We start from the raw sequence: 9,576 nt of genomic DNA, 5'->3' as shown, positions 1-9,576 counted from the left end.
TTGTTGGGACGCCTGGGTGGCTCAGTTGGTTAAGAGTCCGCCTTTGGCTCAGGTCATGATCTCGGAGTCCTGGGATTGAGTCCCACATTGGGCTCCCTGCTCAGTGGGGAGCCTGCTTCTCCTTCTGACCATCCCCCTCTCTCTCATGCTTTCTTCTTCTCTCTCTCTCTCAAATAAATAAAAACTTTGGGGCAAAACAAGGGTTTATTTGTTCCACATTTATTCAATTTCCAATTTAACATCTAAAAATGCCTATTTTTGTTTCTGTTAAAACATGTTTCAAAGACAAGTTTTTTAAGACTGATATCACTGGGATCAAAGAAGATAATCATTTTTATGGCTCATGACACATTATCAAACTACTTTATACCAACTTCACACTGCTTTCATAAATGAAAACTGACACCAATTTAACCACAACCATGGAACCTGGCCATTTTAATATTTTGCTGCTTTACTAAGCATAAAAATATAATTCAGAGGTTAATTTGCACTTCTTTTATTTTTGAAAATTTTTAACATATTTATTTCTGTATTCATCTACTGGAATCTTAATAATTTTCTTATAAATTTGAATTATCGCTTTATGTGTTGTAACTAGTAACCCACTATCTCCTAAACTCAGGCAAGTTTTTCTCATCAGCTACCATCCTTTACCATTTCATTATGTTTATTTTTATATTTTCTAATCTGTCAGTCTCATCTTTTGTGATTTCTTCAATCCACTCAGAACTAAGAAATAGACTATTTCTTCATAAATATAATAAATATTTTAAAACATTTTTGTTTTCTTTTTTCCCCAAAGGAGCCACAGGACTGAAAGGAGCATGGTCCTCTCATGCCTGGGTCCCCACCCCCCACCCCCCACCCACCCCCTGCCCAGGGCATATGCTCGTCCATTGATGTCAGTGTACTCCAAAAAGGGGGAGCCATCTGGCAAAAATACTACTTTTCCTGCTGGGTTCAAGGCTCCCATTTGACCTGATACTGTGAACTTTGTTCACCAACTTGTGCAAAAAAAAAACACACAGCCCTATGCTGTCAGTGAATAAGCCAGTCATCAAACCAGTACTGAGTCTTGGGGTACTGGCAGATCCATGGCTTGAAGTCCCAGAGTTCGAGGTGGTAGGACTCACTGTTCTGGCCAGGGTGCTTTTGGAAATATGTGTCGTGGGGGGCTGCACATTTGCACCAACCAAAACCTGGAGCCATTAGCACTGCAGAATGAACACAACTCAAGCTATATATCATCTGCTCTGCCCTGGCTGCCTCAGCCTTACCAACACAGGTCATGTCTAAAAGTCATCATACTGAGGGCAGTTAGGATGGCAGAGGAGTAGGGGTCCCCTTTTTCAACTGGTCCCCTGAGTCGAGCTGGATAGGTACCAGACCATCCTGAACATCCACGGAATCAGCCTGAGACACAGGAAGATACATCTGGATCTCTACAAATGAACATCTCCAGAGATGAGTATTGAGGTACAAAGCGGGGAGCTGTGAAACCACACACAGATATCGGAAGATAAACAGAAGAGGGAGTGAGCCGCCACGTTCGGGCACTGGGAAGCTGTAGCCACCTGCACTGGGGAGTGGGCAGACTCGTGGACCAGCACCCGCAAGAGAGCAGACTGAGACCGTGAGCCCGGGAACGCGCATGACCAGTCTGAAAACCAGAGCTCCAGAGTGCACAAACAACACTGAAACGGAGCTCCAGAGCATGCAGGGGCAGCTGCCGGTGTTAGAAACACAGAGGACAGAGACGGCCGGCCCTGGAAGTGAGGGCTGGGATGCCAGGTGTGGGGCGCACATCCCGGGATGCAGCAGCGTTGAGCAGCACCAACAGAAACAGAGTTAAAGTGGCCAGAGGCGCCCAGTGGAGAACTGTCTGCGATCCCTCTGTTCTGAGACAGAGGCTGAGATTCGGCCACTGCTGCTCTGACTCTCAGAAGAGGCACAGCAAACCGCCAGGGAAAGCCGCCAGAAAACAAAAGCCTGGAAATACTGGCGCACAGTGTGCCCATACCCATCCCCCCTCGCAGGGGACATGGAGACTCTACCCAAACATGGTTGCCTGAGTATGGACGTGGCAGGCCCCTCCCCCAGAAGGCAGGCTGAAAAATCAAGAAGCCCACATCCCTAAGGTCGCTATAAAACAAGTGCACACTGCCTGGGTCCTGGTCAATAATTTGGGCTCTGGACAACCCCACAACCTTTGCTCATCAGAATGACAAGAAAGAGAAATCCCCCCCAGCAAAGAAAAGACAATGAGTCTGTGGCCTCTGCCACAGAACTGATGGATATGGATATAACCAAATTATCAGAAATGGAATTCAGAGTAACAATGGTCAAGATGATGTGTAGAATTGAAAAAAATATTAATGAAAATATTAACGAGAATATGGAATCTCTAAGGGCGGAGATGAGAGCGAATCTGGCAGAAATTAAAAATTCTATGAATCAAATGCAGTCAAAACTAGATGCTCTGACGGCCAGGGTGTATGAGGCAGAAGAATGAATCGGCGAATTGGAGGATGGGTTAGTAGAAGAGAAAGCTAAAATAGAAACTTGGCTCAAAAAATCCAATCTCAAGAATGTAGGTTACGGGAGATTACTGACTCAATGAAACGATCCAATGTCAGAATCATCAGCATCCCCGAGGGTGTGGAGAAAAACAGAGGTCTAGAAGAGATATTTGAACAAATTGTAGCAGAAAACTTCCCTAATCTAGCAAAGGAAACAAGCATTCATGTCCAAGAAGCAGAGAGGACCCCTCCCAAGCTCAACCACGACAAACCTACGCCACGTCACGTCATAGTGCAATTCGCAAATATTAGATCCAAGGATACAGTATTGAAAGCGGCCAGGGCAAAGAAATCTCTCACGTACCAAGGCAAAGGTATCAGAATTACGTCAGACCTGTCTACACAGACCTGGAATGAGAGAAAGGGTTGGGGCATTTTTAAAGCTCTTTCAGAGAAAAACATGCAGCCAAGGATCCTTTATCCAGCAAGGCTGTCATTCAGAATTGATGGAGAGATAAAGACCTTCCAGAATCGCCAATCATTGACCAATTCGTAACCACGAAACCAGCCCTACAGGAGATATTAACGGGGGTTCCATAAAAGTAAAAAGGCCACAAGAGTGATACAGAACAGAAAGTCACAATCTATAGAAACAAAAGACTTCACAGGCAACATGGCATCATTAAAATCCTATCTCTCAATAATCAGTCTCAATGTAAATGGCCTAAATGCTCCCATAATGACACAGGGTTGCAGATTGGATAAAAAGACATGACCCATCCATTTGCTGTCTACAAGAGACTCATTTTGAACCTAAAGATACACCCAGACTGAAAGTAAAGGGATGGAATACCATATTTCACACCAACGGACCTCAAAAGAAAGCTGGGGTAGCAATTCTCATATCAGACAGAATGCATTTTAAACTAAAGACTATAGTTAGAGATACAGAAGGGCACTATATTTATCTTAAAGGATGTATCCAACAAGTGGATATGACAATTATAAATATATATGCCCCCAACAGGGGAGCAGCAAGATACACAAGCCAACTCTTAACCAGAATAAAGAGACATATAGATAAAAATACGTTAATAGTAGGGGACCTCAATACTCCACTATCAGCAATAGATAGATCACCTAAGCAGGAAATCAACAAAGAAACAAGGGCTTTGAATGCCATACTCGACGAGTTGGACCTCATAGATATATATAGAACACTACACCCTAGAACCAAAGAATACTCATTCTATTCTAATGCCCATGCAACATTCTCAAGAATAGAACATGTTCTGGGTCACAAAACAGGTCTCAACCGATACCAAAAGACTGAAATTATTCCCTGCATATTCTCAGACCACAAAGCTTTGAAATTGGAACTCAACCACAAGGAAAAATTTGGAAGAAACTCAATCACTTGGAGACTAAGAACCATCCTGCTCAAAAATGATTCGATAAACCAGGAAATCAAAAATCAATTTAAACAATTTATGGAGACCAACGAGAATGAAAACACAATGGTCCAAAACCTATGGGACACTGCAAAGGCAGTCCTAAGGGGAAAATACATAGCCATCCACGCCTCACTCAAAAGAAGAGAAAAATCTAAAATGCAGTTTTTATATTCTCACCGCAAGAAGCTGGAACAGCAATAGAGGAACAGGCCTAATCCACACACGAGAAAGCAGCTGATCAAGATTAGAGCAGAGATCAAAGAATTAGAAACCAGGAGCACAGCAGAGCAGATCAACATAACTAGAAGCTGGTTCTTTGAAAGAATTAATAAAATTGACAAACCACTGTCAAGACTTATCCAAAAGAATAGAGAAAGGACCCAAATTAATAAAATTATGAATGAAAAGGGAGAGGTCACAACCAACAACAATGAAATTGGAAGGATTATTAGAAACTTTTATCAACAGCTTTATGCCAATAAATTAAGCAATCTGGAAGAATGGAGGCCTTCCTGGAAACCTATAAACTACCAAGACTGAAACAGGAAGAAATTTATTTTTTAAACAGACCAATTAATTATGAAGAGATTGAAACAGTGATTAAAAACCTTCCAAAAAACAAAACGCCAGGGCCTGATGGATTTCCCGGGGAATTCTATCAAACATTCAAAGAAGAAATAATACCTATTCTCCTAAAGCTATTTCAAAAAATAGAAACAGAAGGAAAGCTACCAAACTCATTCTATGAGGCCAATATTACCTTGATCCCCAACCAGGCAAAGACCCCATCAAAAAGGAGAATTACAGACTGATATCCCTGATGAATATGGATGCCAAAACTCTCAACAAGATCCTAGCTAATAGGATCCACAGTATATTAAAAGGATTATCCAACACAACCAAGTGGGATTCATCCCCGGGATGCAAGGGTGGTTCAACGTTCACAAATCGATCAGTGTGATAGATCATATCAACAAGAAAAGAGTCAAGAACCATATGATCCTCTCAACTCATGCGGAAAAAGCATTTGACAAAATACAGCATCCTTTCCTGTTTAAAACCCTTCAGAGTGTAGGGATAGAGGGTACATTCTTCAATCTCATAAAAACCATCTATGAAAAGCCGACAGCAAATATCGTTCTCAATGGGGAAAAGCTGGAAGCCTTTCCCGTAAGATCGGGAGCACGACAAGGATGCCCACTCTCGCCATTATTATTCAACATAGTACTAGAAGTCCTTGCAACAGCAATCAGACAACAAAAAGGGATAAAATGTATCCAAATCGGCAAAGAAGAAGTCAAACCATCTCTCTTCGCAGATGACATGATACTCTATATGGGAAACCCAAAAGAATCCACTCCCAAACTATTAGAAGTTATAGAGCATGAATTCAGTAATGTGGCGGGATACAAAATCAATGCTCAGAAATCAGTTGCATTTCTATACATGAACAATGAGACTGAAGAAAGAGAAATTAGGGAATCCATCCCATTTACAATAGCACCAAAAATCATACATTATCTTGGAATTAACTTAACCAGAGACGTAAAGGATCTATATTCTAGAAACTACAAATCACTCTTGAAAGACATTGAAGAAGATACAAAACGATGGAAAAATATTCCATGCTCATGGATCGGAAGAATTAACATAGTTAAAATGTCCATGCTACCCAGAGCAATCTACACTTTCAATGCTATCCCGATCAAAATACCGATGACATTTTTCAAAGAACTGGAACAAACAGCCCTTAAATTTGTGTGCAACCAGAAAAGGCCCCGAATCGCCAAGGAATTGTCGAAAGGAAAAACAAAGCTGGGGGCATCACGTTGCCAGATTTTAAGCTGTGCTACAAAGCTGTGATCACAAAGACAGCATGGTACTGGCACAAAAACAGACACATAGACCAATGGAACAGAATAGAGAACCCAGAAATGGACCTTCGGCTCTTTGGGCAATTAATCTTTGACAAAGCAGGAAAAAACATCCAGTGGAAAAAAGACAGTCTCTTCAATAAACGGTGCTGGGAAAATTGGACAGCTACATGCAAAAGAATGAAACTTGACCACTCTCTCACACCATACACAAAGATAAACTCCAAATGGATGAAAGACCTCGATGTGAGACAGGAATCCATCAAAATCCTAGAGGAGAGCATAGGCAGCAACCTCTTTGATACTGGCCACAGCAACCTTTTTCATGACACATCTCCAAAGGCAAGAGAAACAAAAGATAAAATGAACTTGTGGGACTTCATCAAGATAAAAAGCTTCTGCACAGCCAAGGAAACAGTCAAAAAAACTAAGAGGCAGCCCACGGAATGAGAGAATATATTTGCAAATGATACTACAGATAAAAGACTGGTATCCAAGATCTACAAAGAACTTCTCAAACTCAACACGCGAGAAACAAATAAACAAATCATAAAATGGGCAGAAGATATGAACAGACACTTTTCCAGTGATGACATACAAATGACTAACAGACACATGAAAAAATGTTCAAAATCATTAGCCATCAGGGAAATTCAAATCAAAACCACACTAAGATACCACCTTACACCAGTTAGAATGGCAAAAATTGACAAGGCAAGAAACAACAATTGTTGGAGAGGATGTGGAGAAAGGGGATCCCTCCTACATTGTTGGTGGAAATGCAAGTTGGTATAGCCACTCTGGAAAACAGTGTGGAGGTCTCTTAAAAAGTTAAAAATTGAGCTACCCTATGACCCGGCCATTGCACTACTGGGTATTTACCCCAAAGATACAGACATAGTGAAGAGAAGGGCCATATGCACCCCAATGTTCATAGCAGCATTTTCCACAATAGCTAAATCGTGGAAGCAGCCGAGATGCCCTTCTACAGATGACTGGATTAAGAAGATGTGGTCCATATATACAATGGAATATTACTCAGTGATCAAAAACAACGAGTTCTCACGGGGCGCCTGGGTAGCGCAGTCGTTAAAGCGTCTGCCTTTGGCTCAGGGCGTGATCCTGGTGATCCGGGATCGAGTCCCACATCAGGCTCCTCCGCTATGAGCCTGCTTCTTCCTCTTCCACTCCCCCTGCTGTGTTCCCTCTCTCGCTGGCTGTCTCTCTGTCACATAAATAAATAAAATCTTTTAAAAAAAAAAAAAAAAAAAAAAAACGAGTTCTCAACATTTGCTGCACCATGGACGGCACTGGAGGAGATAATGCTAAGTGAAATAAGTCAAGCAGAGAAAGACAATTATCATATGGTTTCTCTCATCTATGGAACATAAGAACTAGGAAGATCGGTAGGAGAAGAAAGGGATAAAGAAAAGGGGGCAATCAGAAGGGGGAATGAAGCATGAGAGACTATGGACTCTGAGAAACAAACTGAGGGCTTCAGGGGGGGGTGGGGGAATGGGATAGGCTGGTGATGGGTAGTAAGGAGGGCACGTATTGCGTGGTGCACTGGGTGTTATACGCAACTAATGAATCATCGAACTTTACATCAAAAACCAGGGATGTACTGTTGTACATGTACCAGCATTATCTGGTACTGTCTGGTGACTAACATAATATAATAAAAAATATTATTAAAAAATAAATAAATAAATAAATAAATAAATAAATAAAAGTCATCATACTGAGGATGTTCCCAACCTTTCTTTGGTGGTTGAAGATAGAGTTGAAGGCTACAAGAAGACCAAGGAGGGGGTGCCTGGGTGGTTCATTGGTTGAGCGTCCAACTCTTGATTTCAGCTCAGCTCATGATGTCAGGGTTGTGGGATTGGGCCCCATATCGCGCTCCATGCTCAATCGGGAGTCTGCATGAGATTCTCTCTCTCCCTCTGCCCCTTCCCCTCCCCGCACATGTGTGTGCTTGCTCTCTCTCTCTAAAATAAATAAATCTTAAAAAGAAAAGAAGAAGAAGAAGAAGAAGAAGAAGAAGGAGGAGAAGGAGAAGAAGAAAACAAAGACGACGACGATGACCAAGGAGGCTATTTTGCTTCTTAAGAAACTGAAAACCTGCTGGGCTGAAGCCTTTATTTGTTGGTGCAAGACTCTAGTGATTTTTCTGCCTCAGTCATAGAAGCCCATACAGAAAAAGGGGCCAGAAACTCAAAGTAGTTTGGAATGCTGAGCCCCCTACATGGCGAGCAGTTGTTCTGCAGAATCCCATAGTCCTGTGATGGACTTTATAGGAATGAGAAATAAACTTTTGTTAAACCATGAAAGAGAGAAGGAAAGGAAAGGAAAGGAAAGGAAAGGAAAGGAAAGGAAAGGAAAGGAAAGGAAAAAGGAAAAGGAAAAGGAAAAGGAAAAGGGAAAGGGAAAGGAAAAGGAAAAGGAAAAGGAAAAGGAAAAGGAAGGAAGAGAGGAAGGAAGGAAAAGAGAGAAAGAGAAAAAAGAAGGGAAAGAAGGAAGGAAGAGAGAGAAGGAGGGGGAGGGAAGGAGAAGGGAGCGGAGGGGAGTGGAGAGGAGGAAAGGGGAGGAGGGGAGAGGGAGGGAGGGAGGGAGGAAGGGAAGGAAGGAAGGAAGGAAGGAAGGAAGGAAGGAAGGAAGGAAGGAAGGAAGGAAAGAAGGAAAGAAGGAAAGAAGGAAAGAAGGAAAGAAGGAACGAACGAACATAAAGCCTGGAATAATATCAAAAAGGTCTATGCCTCTCTGCAAATGAGAGCTGGGAAAGGCAAAATGAGAAACAATCATACTCAGCAAAGAGGACCCTGCATCATCTATAATGAGGGCAATAGTATCACCAAGGCCTTCAGAAACATCCCTGGAATTAATCTACTTAATGTAAGAAAGTCAGACATTTTGAAACTTGCTCCTGGTGGGCATGTGGGACTTTTCTGAGTTTGGACTGAAAGAGCTTTCCTCGAGTTAGATGATCCATATGGCACTTGGCCATACTCTTGAGGTTGCCTCCCTCAAGAGTATCCTACAACCTTCCCATGCAGAAGATGTTTAATACAGACCTTAGTAGAACTTTGAAAAGCCCAGAGATCCAAAGAGCCCTCTGAACCCCGTGCAAGAAGAGTCATCGCGGAGTCTTAAAGAAGAATCTGCTGAAAAACCTGACAATCATGTTGAAGCTAAACCCACATGCAAAGACCATGCACTGGAACACCATTCTTTGCCAGGCCAAGAATCACAAGTTCCAGACAGATCAGAGACAGAGGGAGATGGAGAGGGAGAAGCAGACTCTCTACTGAGCAGGGAGCCTGATGAGGGGCTCGATCCCAGGACACTGGGATCATGACCAGAGCCAAAGGCAGACAGTTAACCGACTGAGCCACCCAGGTACCCCACCCATAAATTTCTTTTGAGAAAAAAGTTTATATTCTTAATTCTCTCCTTTTCAGTACCTTGATCTAAAACAGGACATTTTCTTTGCCTGATTTACTTTAGTGAAATGTACCATCCTTGACCCCTTCCTCACCTCCTTTATTTCCCTGCCCAAATCCTCCTCTCTGGTTATTTTACTTGAAAGTAAACAGAACTGTGTGATTCAGCTGCTCATAAGTTCATAATAGTCTCATCTCTTATAGAGCAACTCACAACCCTCTGTGATCTGTCCCCAAAATACTTTTCCAGGCCTATTTCTCAGCTCCCCCATAATGTCCTATA

General features: G+C 42.3%; 1 pseudogene; it reads left to right on the top strand.

The window, feature by feature from the left end:
• Nucleotides 1-827: 827 nt before the first annotated feature.
• Nucleotides 828-9,324, top strand: LOC123001788 (60S ribosomal protein L4-like; annotated as a pseudogene).
• The last annotated feature ends 252 nt before the right edge of the window (nucleotides 9,325-9,576 follow it).

This window comes from Ursus arctos, unplaced genomic scaffold (genome assembly GCF_023065955.2).
Source record: "Ursus arctos isolate Adak ecotype North America unplaced genomic scaffold, UrsArc2.0 scaffold_3, whole genome shotgun sequence".
Taxonomy (NCBI): domain Eukaryota; kingdom Metazoa; phylum Chordata; class Mammalia; order Carnivora; family Ursidae; genus Ursus; species Ursus arctos.
This window is presented reverse-complemented; position numbering and strand designations above follow the sequence as displayed.